The sequence below is a fragment of the Chanodichthys erythropterus genome, chromosome 22 (assembly GCF_024489055.1).
Source record: "Chanodichthys erythropterus isolate Z2021 chromosome 22, ASM2448905v1, whole genome shotgun sequence".
NCBI lineage: Eukaryota > Metazoa > Chordata > Actinopteri > Cypriniformes > Xenocyprididae > Chanodichthys > Chanodichthys erythropterus.
The window spans coordinates 23,704,782-23,718,798 of record NC_090242.1 but is presented as its reverse complement, the minus strand read 5'-3'; the positions used below and the strand labels follow the sequence as shown (position 1 = coordinate 23,718,798).

The 14,017-nt window shown below is 37.0% G+C and overlaps 1 protein-coding gene across 2 annotated transcripts in view; it reads right to left on the bottom strand.

Annotated features, from left to right (window-relative positions):
• The window catches only part of cadm1a (cell adhesion molecule 1a), a 301,183-nt gene that overhangs the window by 286,653 nt on the left and 513 nt on the right, over positions 1-14,017 (bottom strand). The window lies entirely within an intron of this gene.

The following is a 14,017-nucleotide window of genomic DNA, read 5'->3' as shown; positions in this document are numbered from 1 at the left end:
TTTAATCTCCTGAAACGTCGCCGAGCTCCTGAATGCTTTGAGGGCACTTTATGCTGGACTGTGCAAAAGCTAAACAGGGCAGGAAATCTATGCACAATCAACAATCCAGCCTCTTACGGCTAACGTAATGGCAAAAGGTGGAGCGTGTTTTTGGCTCTGTTGAGCCAACCTATGAGCAGATATTTAACACTTTATTGATCCTCCATGTCCATTTTATTGGTCACATATGTGAGTTTCAAAAAGTGCCACTAAAACTAAATCTAGTGTGAGTAGTAGTGTGTATCACTTGAAAATTGTGTTTGCCACAACTCTGATTTGCTGTGAATACATTCCTTTCTCTGATTGCAAGCAGGAAGGTAATTATTTCTGTGAAGGAACAGAATGAAGATGATGTTTAGTAATAGGTTCTTCATGAGGGTCTTTGTAGCAGGCATTGTGAGATGCCAAGGCCATGTTAATAAATATGTACACTGTCCGCTGTTTGATAAAGTTTGAAATTAATTAGTGGCTGCTAAACAACTGAACTCATCAGGCTTGTATTTATGAGACAATACCCCTGAGTGTTTGGAGAATAATCCTGAAGTTTGAGCTGCTATTCATTATTGATGATAAAAGCTTAAGTTAGTTCTCATATTCCATGCATAACACTGAATTTAACAGCACAATGGATCACATTGTGCTATGTTTTATACCAAACCTTGATCAGGCTTTTGTGTCAGAAGAGAGTAACTAAAACAACCCCACATTTAAAATGAATGACTACGTGAGCAAATCGCAACAATTTTGCAGCATATGCCTTGAGAATAAGTTTGTCTATTAGGCAGATGTGCCTGTTTTTCAGCCATTCAAATTATTTACATAGTTTTTAGATTTATTTAACAGGCCTCAGTTATCCAAAAAGAAAGATCAGACAGATAATTTTGTCTGAGAACTTAAATGTAGTGTTAATTTTGTCATCATTTTTTTAGTTAGTCTTAATCACGTTAAATGTCCTTTTTTAGTTTTATCATATTTAGTCAACCTACTGTTTCTGTTTTGTCAAGTTTTAGTTGATTAGATAATCACAATTATTTTGCTCAAAACTGTTATCTTGATTACAGAGCACAGTTTTTTTGTCATGAGAAATTTCATCGGATTGCACTTTCACCTAGACCCTGTTTATACCTTGTTTTAACAAGCATTTTTGTCAATCAGATCACAAGTGGACAATGCTAAACACAGGTATAAACAGTGTCTAAAACGTTTTGAGTTTGTTCACTTTCGAACACTTCCGGAAGTTAACGAAAACGCATTTGACCAGATTGCTAAACAGTCAAGTGGTCAAATGCGTTCAAACAGCCACAAAAGACCACCTAAGTCCGCCTACTGACCTAACACGTAAACATTATGGGAAGTGCACTAGCCAGATGGGGTTTGTTGGCTGAAGAGTCTGGTATGAAGAACATACCAAGCACAATGTATGTTCTCTCACCATTCCTGATTTCTAACACACACTCACAGCATTTGGCGTTGTCTTGCGGCTGTCAGAGCAGAAACGAAAGCTCACTGCTCACTGTATGTTTTGCATCGTCTCCTTTCACGTTCATATGTAAATTCAGCTTATTTTGTCCATTAGATTAAAAAGATCGTGAAAAGCCCAAACATTTACCCAACCATAGACCCTACCCTTGAAGAAATCAGGACAGAAGTGGTTGAAAGTGTACAAAAGAGACTACTATTAAAACACCAGATGTAAATGGGAATGTGTGTACTTTATCTACTTGTGAATAGATCGCCCAAAAAGCATCTAATTCTGTCATTACTCACCCGTAAGACCTTTGTTCATCTGCGGAACACAATATCTTTATTTGTGTTCCGAAGATGAACGAAGGTCTTACGGACATGAAGGCGAGTAATTAATGAGAGGCATTTTCATTTTTTGGGTGAACCAACCCTTTAATACCAGGTATAAACAGAGCCCTAGAAGCACAAATCAAAGGAACATCAACTCATATTCATGGTTTGTTGAGCATTTTTAACTGATTTTTAATGTGATTCACAAAATTAGAAACAAACAAAAAAAAACAAGTCTTTGTATTGTCAAAGAGGTTGCATAAGTGCATTTATTCCACAACCACAATCACAAACAATATGGTCGAGAGCAATGTTTGATCTATTACAGTTTATTACTGATAATGTTTGATTGCAGATTTAGTCATAGCAAACAGCACAAGTGGAAGACCTTGTGGAAGAACATAGACTGGCTGTATTGTGCTTTCATTTATGCATAATATCGCTATGGAATCACTAAACTCCAGCATACATGTTTGTTGGTGTTTTCAAATCCTGTTTTTTTTTTTTTTTTCAGTTTTTTTACGCAGTATAGGGAGAGTGTGCGCACATAGTTGGCAGGTTGCAAAGATTAAGTAAAACCTTGGGCAGAAAAATTTATCCTTTTAAGAGGAAAGTTCAGATTGGGAGATTGACTAGGGGGAAAAAAGCAGCTATTTTTAATGTGGCAACCCTAAAAAAAAAAAACACCTCATGATGTTCCAAACCTGTATGATTTAATATATTCTACGAGACACAAAGATGACATTTTGAAGAACACCTCAACCGTCTCAGTTGGTTTGGACCCTGCTGACATTCACCCCCCACCCCCTGCAAAACAAAACAAAATACAATATTTTCTTTTGTGTTCTACAGAAGGAAAAAAAAAAATCATACAGGTCTGTAAATGTAAATTACAGAATTTTCATTTCATGAATGAACAAGCCCTTTAAGTACACAAAATGCAGTGGTTCTCAATTCATTTTGAGGTGGACATAATGAAAGTGTTATCAGTCTCATCACTTTTCATTCAGACTGCAAGCTCAAAAACTGTGAATAACTTCAATCCTCAAACCTTCATATAATCAACTCTTTATACAGAAACTCACAAATCTGTAATAAAACTTCAATGAATCTACAGAGGTTCATTTCCAGCTTTCTAGACATTCGTTCTTCCCTCTTGCCATCTGTTGAGAAAACATGAATAAGTGGGTGCATTATTTAGCAATTAACGAAAAGTACACTAAGTGAGTTTGCTAGAAATGACATTATTGCAGGACCTCTACAAGGCACTCTACAAGGGTTTATTAGTTGGCACAAGACTGAAGCACATTTATTTGGACTGCCTAAAAAGAGAAGATGCAGAACATGCATTATACTGCACAAAAAATTGTGAGCGTAACAAAACTCTAACAGAACCAGAGTAGTACAAAGCATCCACCTACACCACATCCAGTGCACTATCGCTCCCCATTAGCGACTACACACATGCCCCACTCTTTATCATGGTCCTTAAATAGGGCTGTGGAATTATAAAGGAAGTCATTAGATTTAATTAGACCAATTAGATCCAAATTGGAACTGAATGATGCGGGTGCATGCCACCAAACAACATGGCACAGATAGAGTGAATCCTAATTGAAGTGCAGAGTAGACAGAGGAAGGGATAAAAGACAAACGGCAACAGGCACATTTATGAATAAAATTTAGCCTCAAAAGCAACGGAGACCCCATTCCCAACCCATATATGCATGCATCAAGCTCACAGAGAACTGGGGACCACACTGCCTTTTTGGTGATTGGCAGTGTTTAGAAGAAAATTACAGGCCTCCCTCCCCACAGGTTCAGCTGATTATTCTCAAAAGACAAGCCGAGCTGCACCATAATCTCCGTGTTTCCATGGGGTCCTGATTGTAGCACAGCCCTGGAAGTTTGATAGAGCAAACTTCAAAGGAATGAGCGAGGTAAGGTGCCTGCTCTCTCGGGATTGCGGTTGTGCAGGCGAGGGTATCGAAGCATGAATTATCTATTAGTGTGACTGATATTACAGCAGGGGCCCTATTTTGAGACTGAAATAGACATATATATCATGAACTTGTGGCTGCGTGGCATTTTTCGTGCTGCCGCTAAAGGCTGATAATCTAACACAGTCATTAGACCACTCTTATTAGACCAGATTTGACGAGCCATGGATGTACATAAATGCTACACATGTAAAAATACACAGCACAATTGAAATTACATTTATATCCCAAAAAAAAATATATATATACACTTTCAAAAGGAAAAGTCTATTCATGCTGGAAAAGTGCTAGTGAATCCCTTAGATGATAAAAGATGATAAAAAGATTTAACTGCATATAAGATTTTACTCTTCCATGAAAATCAGCATAAAGACAAAACTGCCAACTGAACAAGCTTTTTTTAGGCAAATTTTAAAGAAATGTGGGAGGAATTTCAAAGATCTGCAATAATATTCTGTGTGCACAGGCTCAGCATTTGGCAGACAGTTACATTTGAAGAGAACGTACTAGATGATCCAAGAAAAACATTGTTGAGTCCCCCACCAGCCCCTTTCACAACAATGTACACAAGGCCAAATATTTAACAGTAACAATTTGCAGAACACAAGTGCAGCACATCACTTACGTATGCTCTATAATTTTTGAACTGTGAAAAAAGACCTTGGGGAATTTAAATATGGCATTTGTATGGAGATCGTATATTTGTCATCATTCACCACAGTTCGCTTTGTGGACAACAATCCCTAATGCTTTGGAATACCAGTGGGAAACAAAGCCAAATGTTCCAACATCTCTTCAAACTTTCATTTCATCCTTTTCCCCTCTGTCTCTATTTCTGCTTTATGTTCATCTGACTTGAATTTCACATGCTACTGTATGCCCTGAACCGTAATTTTCCAAAGCTACAACAATTTCCTCTTTTCTCGACCCAGAAAGGGAGCTGGCTATCCTATCTGTGCCTTCTGTCTTGTTACTGTTCAGGGATGACCGTCTGACCTGAAGAAAAAGAAGAAGAAGAAAAAAAGCCAGATGGCTTCTTTAACTAAGCTCTTGTCTGAAGCCCAAATATGTCTGTTGTCAGCACAGTAGGAGAACAAAAGAAGAACCACTCAGTTAACAGGATTAACAAATCCAGATTGGAAAGATTTTGTCTACATGGCATAAGCACACATGAGGAGGGTTGCTAGTCCGTTGCATGAGCCTTTAAGACCCTAAGGCAAGCTAATATCCTTTATTTCATCACACTTATCACTAAATCGTATCAAGTATTTAAGAATCCACAAAATAGTGGATTAGACATCTAAGCAAAAAAGATGATTAAACAAATCTTCATTCATGTGCAATAACATTGGTGACCGGAAATTTGAAAGTCTAGTTAAACTGATGATATACTCACCAAACGAGATATTTTAAGTTATAAATATACCATTTAAAGTTGGGGGCCGGTAATATTTTTTATTTTAATTACTTTTTGATCAAAAGTTTTTGATTAAACATACAGTGAAACAGTAATAATCACTGTTAGATGTCACTGCAGATTTAACAGCACAATACTATAAAAACCTACAGTACAATACCACATTTTCTACATTACAGTAAAATACCGTAATTTATATATTGCATTCTGATTGTAACTGGAATATTTTAGAGTATATTTTAGTGTTGCTGTGACCTACCTAGCTGTAATATGCCAGGCAATAATACAGAATTGCAGTCACCAGACGTCACATCAAGCAAACAGAACATAACTGCTGGTGACAGGAAAAGCAGAACGGTGGATTTCTGGAAGTTTGGTAAGTTAATTTTATTATTAGGTTCTTACACTATATTGTACATCATTTTTAGTGTGGAATAAAACTTCAAATTTAGCCAGTGAACGTTGCAATCTCTTCCCTAACTCAGTAATTTCTGGTCGAAACATAGTTACAGAGTTAGATGTCTACCCGCTGTTTCACTCTGCTGCTTCCCTGATGTTTTAATTTAACTTAGGGTTTATTTCGACCAAACCATATTCTATGTTTTTTGGAACAGTGGAAATTCAAACTGAAATGGTTTTGGTGAGTTTTATTCAGTTTCTGTCAAGTTTGAATGTAGTTTGTTTTTATGATGGTGTTTGAAGTAAAATTACTGTATTTGTCAATGGAGACAAGTGGGTTTGAGGAGATCGATGAGTAAACTAAAAAAAAAAAAAAAACACAAAAAAAAAAAAAAACAAGTGAAATGCATGCCATGGCAAAATTATTCAGCAAGGTCAAACATGTTTTTTTTTTTTTTTTTTTTTTTATTAACCTAAATTGTTGGAATGTGTGAAATACATGTTTGTAGGCAACTGTGTATGTGTTAGCCTAATATACATCCTTAACAAGTAATACATCATTGAATCAAACATATTTTGATTTCTTACAGCTCTACAGTGTGGTCCACTCATCTTTGCACCCTGGGAAGGACATTGCTGTTACAAGGTAGCGAGTATTTTGTAAGTATTAGCCCAATTAATAGATTTATAATCTTTTAAATTTAGTAGGATTTTGTTTTGCTACAGAATTTCCATTCATCATTTCTCCTTGACATTGTCTGTTCATCTTTATTGATTACATTTTATAAGATAAATTAAACTGTTAATGTTTTATGCATTCATTTGGTTACCACTGTTTTGATAATTTTGTATTAAATAATAAATCCAGAAAAAAAATAAAACAATTTCTTGAAAAAAAAGAAAAAAAAATCAGGGAGCCATATTATTGTAAATAATAAGTTAAGTTATCTATTAAAATGAAATCCAGAAGAATAAAAATGTATAACAAAAAGTTTAGAAAAAATAAATAAATAAAACATTTCAGGGCCATAATTTTTGTTCAACTTTCAATAAAATTATTGTTAAATTGTATAAGTTTTTTTTTTCCTCAATTATATAGACATGCTTTTTGATTACTAAAATTTAATTTCAACCATTAAAACAAAGTCCAGAAAAATCTAAATGGGAAAAATACCAAAAATAAAATGGATTTCAACAGCTATGCTGCTTATTACTTTTGTGGAAACCAGCATGTTTTTTTTGTTGTGTTTGTTTTGTTTTTTTGTTTTATTAATTTCTCTGATGAATAGAAAGTTAAAAAGAACAGCATTTATTTAAAATAGTATTAGTATATAATATTGTTACCAAAAAAAAAAATGTTGTTTTGTAAATTTGATTGGTAGTGTGTCTATATTGTGTGGATTTGAAATGGTCTAAATGTTAAGAACCAAACCACTTTTGTAACAAAATCAGTAGATAAACAAGTGGTATTTGGCAAAGTGCAAAATGATCAAGCATAGCCTGAACATTTCTACATTCCAATTTGCAGGTCTCACTCGTGTGCTGATTCAGTGCTCAAGTATCGCTGTGAAATGAACTTGACTTTTAGAATAACTACCATAATAATAACCACACCACAAAAACAGAGCTGTAGCCAGAGACATTCACGCATTAAAGGTGACACTTGATTCTTAAGTAGCCACAGAGCACACATAAAAGAAACTTCATAAGAAGCTCAGCAATTATATAATTCTGCATAGGACAGTTCCTGCTCTAAAGGACACCATGGGAATGCTATGCTGAAATAAACTAAATCTGCCTAGGCCTGGAATCTCTTCTTTATGTAAAAAGCACAATAACATGTCTTTGCTGATGGACAAATCTGACGGGGACATCAGTGGATGACAAAAATGACTGAAAGCAGCTTATTGCCAAACACTATTGCGAGTCCATCAATGTGCTCTGAGTGACCGGATTACTGAATATCTGTTCAGGGAGTGCATAAAAACACATGATTACAGGCATTTGGGGCTCAGCGTCTGCTTTTCTATATTAAAAATGAATAGATTCTTTTACGTCACTGTTGTAATGTGTAACAGTAGCGTGTATTTTTCAATAATAACCATGTTTTCATACATCCATAAACATATAGGCCTGTTCTTCTGTCATATATTCCTGCCAATTTATTTGCAGTAAAGAGAAAAACGTTTTTCTTCAATTGGTTTATATCTGCACAATGTAAAGCTTCACTGCAATATTATGCAGATATGCAAATCTGGTTCTCTGCACATGCACAGTATCTACATAAGACTAATGCTGCATCCATACCCATCTGTCTAGCTCATTTGTACAAAGCCCCTAACTGTAAACAGTCAGTGATTATGGACTATATTTTAGGGATGGGTCACAATAGTCCAACAACCATCTAGTCAAGACGAAAGAAATAAACCACTTTGCTTTACTTTTGAGCTACAGCTACTCTGTTTTTGGCACAAATTGCACAAACAATCGATTCTCCTAAAATGTTTCAAGGGAATCCAGATCTATAATAACAGTTAAATGTAATTCTAACCTGCCTTTGATACTGACATGAAAACCACGATCCCCGTGGCGAGTTAGCAAATACAAACACTATTTTTAATCTGATGTTGACCTAAGACATGAGACTTCCAGAGTACTGAGGAATCCTTGCCGTGTGGTTAGATGAAGCGCAGATCACCCCAGCGGGCCACCATACCGCATTTCACCAGACACTGAGAGATTACAGCCTGACCCATTTTGTTTTATTAGGAAAAACGAATCCTTTTGACATAGTAGGTCAGAGGAGCCAGTACAAATGGCTACATTTTTTCATTGTAAAACAAACATTGCCTGCATGCACTGCCTTTCACATTTGCTCTTCAAGTGTGACCTGATAAAATTATTTTAATAAACCTTAAGGTAGTGTGAAGGGGATAGAACGATGAGTGTCAGCCGTGCTGATATAAAGCTCCGGCGATCTTAAATAACTAGATGAAACGGGAGTGAGATACAAATTGTAATGTACCCAATGATTCAATGTCAGAACACAATAAAATGACAAGCACAAAAAATAGGCTCGCCGAGCGCTTGTGCGTTGGCTGTAATGAATGGACTGAAACTCCAAAAGATTGCGTGCACATTTATCTTTTTGTCTGCATGCTGCGACTCTAAGCTACAAAAAGCTCTGAACAATACAAGCTGTGAACAAAGAGAACTATCAAAGAACAAATTGTTATCCAGAAAGAAGAGCCAACAACTTCCAAGCCATTTAACATCTTCAATGGATCCAACAAGTTCAATTCTTGCTGGATGGACCAAATATGTAATCCAGCGTCTTGAGATTTCCGAACTACGAACAGACCAACCTCTAAGCATTTTGACTTTGTAGTGATTTCTGAACCAAAGAGTCCTATTTTATCTTCCTGTGTACTACAAGAGGAAAAACTCATTGGTGTTTAGAAAGCACTAAATCCTTATTTGTACAGCCAGAAGATAAATGGATGTGCTTCCCAAGGGACCTTACTTTATGATAACATTCAGTACATATCTCTTGTCTCTTGATGGGGACTAGATATATTTTGAGAAAAGAGCAGCGATTAACCTTATATGCAAGACTTCTGAGTGGGTGAATTGGTCTTAATGGTAATGCTAATGGGTGCTGGTAATCTCTATTTAATGAGAACTTGCTCAGTGTGAGCTGCAGTATAATGATGAGGTAAACTGCTCCATCATCAGCAGCTCTCCAACACAGGATGGGAAGTGGGAAGTTGTGGTGGCGCTGCGTTTCACAATTTGACCCTTTGGTTCATCTGTTGTCTGCAAAACAATTTTTACAGTCACAATGACAATAAATAACGGTCTCAGTTTCTGCCAAGCACCAAGCTGCAACTGCATAATTACAGATTATAAATGATGTTCAATGAAACAACTCAATATTTGAAAGAAATCTGCCTTTTTTGTGCTTATTTCCTCTAAAAATGTAAAGGATTAGTTCACTTCAGAATTAAAATTTCCTTTTTTGGAGGAAAACATTCCAGGATTTAATCCATTTAGTGGACTTAACAAGGGTACAACAGTTTGAAGGCCCAAATTCCAGGTTCAATGCAGCTTCAAAGGACTCTACACAAGGAATAAGGGTCTTGTCTAGTGAAATGATAGGTAATTTTCTCAAAAAAAAAAATAATGATATACTTTTTAACCACAAATGCTTGTCTGCAATTTGGAACTTCAACCCTTTGTACTAGAGTTGTCAAAAGTACTGACTTCGGTACCAATCGGTACTGAATTTTTAAAAATGTGATTCTTTGAGTGCTCAGCGCTGTTGAGCAGATTCATAAACACCTCTGATTGGCCATTGTGTTCACATGCTCATCAGATATGTCTGTGATTGGCTTAAATGATCAACGCACAGGAGCTTATGAAAGCGCAAAGAAGTGTTTGAATTTGAAAGCGTTTTCAAAAGTGGCAGTGTTGGAAAGCATATCAGTAGACTGGTCAGCAATAGACAGCTGCTTTCACATGGGAGGTGTATTTATGTAAGCACTCGGTGAAGAGCATCACTGATGACTATTTACAACATTTTTGTAGTGTTGATCATTGAAGCCATGAACACAATGGCCAATCAGAGGTGTTTACGAATCAGCTCAACAGCGCTCAAAGCGTCACATTTTTAAAATGTCAGTACTGACGTGGTATTAGGGCTGGGCGATATATCGCATGCAATTGTCACGCGCATTTCGTCAGTAAAGCCGGTTCCCTGATTACAGCTAAATCGCCATCACCTGCTTTCAAACGAAGCGGCATTTAATAGACAGAGGCGTAGATCACTGACAAGCCACGCAATATCATGTTCATTATCGTAGATGAAACGCCTTTGATAATGAACGCGATATTGCGTGGCTTATTAGTGAACTACGGCTTTGTCTATTAAATGCCTCTTCATTTGAAAGCAGGTGATGGCGATTTAGCGGTAATCAGGGAACCGGCTTTACTGACAAAATGCGCTTGACAATCGCCTGCGATATATCGCCCAGCCCTACGTGGTATCGAAGAAGTCGGTACTTTTGACAACTCTACTGACATCTGCTAAAATGCAATTCAGCATACAGCACTTTAATTAAGCACATTCTGTTTGATATTAATCTTTTTGGTGATACATGGGGCGGCTGATTGCATGACACTGAATTCTTGGGGATTCTCTTACTCAGCAAACAAGCATCCCAGTTTGGCTTCTGTAGAATAAAGCATCCTTGTTGGATATTTCACACAAACAAAGAGCAATTTAGAAGAAATTACAATCAAACAAGTTACTCATATGCTGGTCAGCATGTATTTCGCCTTCGGGGGCTCCATTGTGAAGAAACAAGGGAATGTCATTACAGAATTTTAATCAAGACACAACTGCCTTTATTTACTGAAATAAATACATAATTTAATCCATGATTCATGCTCACAATGGGTTTGAATAGGGGCTTTTTGTTTTTGTCAAAGTCACTGAGTTCATTGATCATCTAGTGGTGGAATCTTGTATTGCTTTCAGCATCTTGACTCATCAATCATTATCACCACGTCTGTCAGTGGCGTTTAGGCAGAGGCAAATAAACTGACCTTTGCTTAACTAAAGGAATTGTCTCCAATCCAAAACATCCAATCCCAACGACAATTTATTGCTTGCTGATTTTCTAATCATGACATGTACAGTATTTCATTTTCAGTCACCAAATAATTGAGTCATGCCATAAACTGAATAAAATGGCTTCTAATAGAAATATACACCATGAGAATGTGTCATCCACTCACACACGTACTGTATAACAAAAACATTACCAATAACACCAGTAATCTCTCTAGATACAGCCCAAACTGAAAGAATTAAGAGAGCTCTTGTCTCTCCTTGCACTGTCATTTACAGAGCAAAGCAACCAATCAATAGCGAGGCGGGCATGGCAGATTCCAGACGTAATCCTCAAAATATTCTTATGTGGATTAGCTTCTCCCCCAGCCATTTTCATTTTCACTGTGTAAGGTATTAGTCTGACAGCCAAGTGGAGCAAAACAAATAATACACACTTCAAATGGGAAGAAACGTCTAATAACAGCAACCTGGTTAAGCTGCTGCTTGCCATTTCTCTATTTCCATATAAACTTATTTGCTGCAGGCCCTAAACAAATTATATGTGCTATATGTTGTGTACTAAACGTTCATCTGATTTGAAAAGCATTATCGCTGGCTAATGGAAACTAGGGAGTCCCTGAAATATAAGGCTACTGTCAAAGCAGGGCTGTTAAGCATATAAGCCTCTGTCCTTTACATTCAAAGACATTGTGTGAAAACACAAAAGCACAATTAAATAAAGCTTAAAGCCTCCAAACAATGGGCACAGAAGACACTCCAAGTGTGTAAAGAGTTAGAGGGGGTAGTGAGAGTAAATTGATGGAGATTTTGTACTAGTTTGGAATCGACAGTGATTGTTAGCTGGTATACACCATAGGAAATGCTAGGTGTCACATTATGAAGGCATTATTAGAGTAATTTTAGGGGTTCAAGACAAATTAGACAAATGCTTGTTTTCTCTAGCAGTGATTTGCTAATGCAAACATAATTCAAACCCTTTATCATATCATAATATTTTACTACAGTCGTGTAAACACAATAAAACCACGCTATTATACATTCAGACAAGAGTCAACTATTTAATCAGAATAGATATGTTTTTGTTAAAAATATTGACTGCCACCACCTACACACCGTTGTTCAAGTAATCATAGAATAACACACAAAAGGTTTGCAGAAATAACTATTACTCATCATCACATTATACTGTCTCGTATACATAAAAAAGACAAGTTGTGACAGATCAAATAATAGATATTATTGTGACATGACAAGATTGACTGTCTATTGCGCAAAGATCTAAGAGGATATCTAACTTAAGAAACCGGTTTTTCATGCTGTATCTCTGAACAGTATCTCTGGCACGGAGCACCGCGCCGCAACGAAACGCATAAAGAAAGGTAAAGGTAAAGAAAGGCACTTGTTTTGAAACATTGTGTTTCCAATCACTGACTATTTTTTCAACAAAGGGAAAAGCAGTTGTATTATTGCACACGTTTTTTTCCGAGCATCGTTGCCCGGAGGGATAATAGGCACTATTTACACTGCAAACGAGCGACGCGACGCGGCAAACGCAGAACCTCCAAGTTACAATCGACGCAAAGGGACAAACTACGCTCCAGAAGCGAAGCGTGCATTGCAGCTTCTGAGCAGAAGCAGCACGAGCGTCGACCAAGACGCGTTATTATTTTATCAAGTGAAAAGACCTGCACTTGTTGACTCCGTTTGAACACCACGACTTCTTTTACTCTTCTATAAAGAATATTCGGAGATAAAAGATAAGAGCGGGTAAATAAACGGTCAGTCTGTTACTTAGAGACTGCGTTGAATGACGGAGGAAATCTTGCCAGTGCCAAGAGCAACAAAATACAAAACATTCCCTCAGCTGCAAAGACAATGCGAATTATTTCAAAAAGTGATGCGTTTGTTTAAAACACAGCTTCCACAGCTCCTAAAGTTCGCTATTTGAACATTTATATATCTGTATCGAGAAGTGAGAACAGTACAGGGAAACAGCGCGCGGATGCTGGAAGATTACAGCGAGCGGTCACACTCATATGCGCTACTCTGACTTAAAGGGACAGTTCACACACACACACACACACACACACACACACACACACACACACACACACACACACACACACACACACATAGAGAGAGAAAAAAAATAACATTTCTGACATTTATTCACCCTCGCGTTGTTCCATGTTAAGTCCCAAAGCATGACTATCTTTCTTCCGTGGGGCACAATGTAAGACGCAGAATGTTAGGGACTGGCAGCCTCACTTTCATTGCATCTTTTTCCATTGAATAAAAATGAATGGTGACTAAGGCTGTCATTCTGCATCTCCTTTTGTGTTCCACGGAAGACAGACAGATGTGAAAGAACATGAGGAACCGCAAATGACGAGCATTTTAAATTTAAAGAGAACTGTCCCTTTGAAACACAAACAATGTTTTGTGATAAAAGGCGTTAATGCGTATTCCTAAACTTATTCCTTAAACTTAAAGGAACTCATTCACAGGCTTATGCGAGCTACATGAAGCTGATGCGTCGCTGTCCGTGATGATGCATCGTAACTGCTGCATCTTTTCACAATCCATTCCGATGACTTGCAAACTCGCAAAGGCTCAAATAAGACTGCGATTAATGTGATTTCAGAGCCACAACTTAAAGAAACATTAACTGAGAAACAAATCCATCACAATAATCCATTGAAACAGAAGCTGTTATTTAAGAACGAAGCTTTG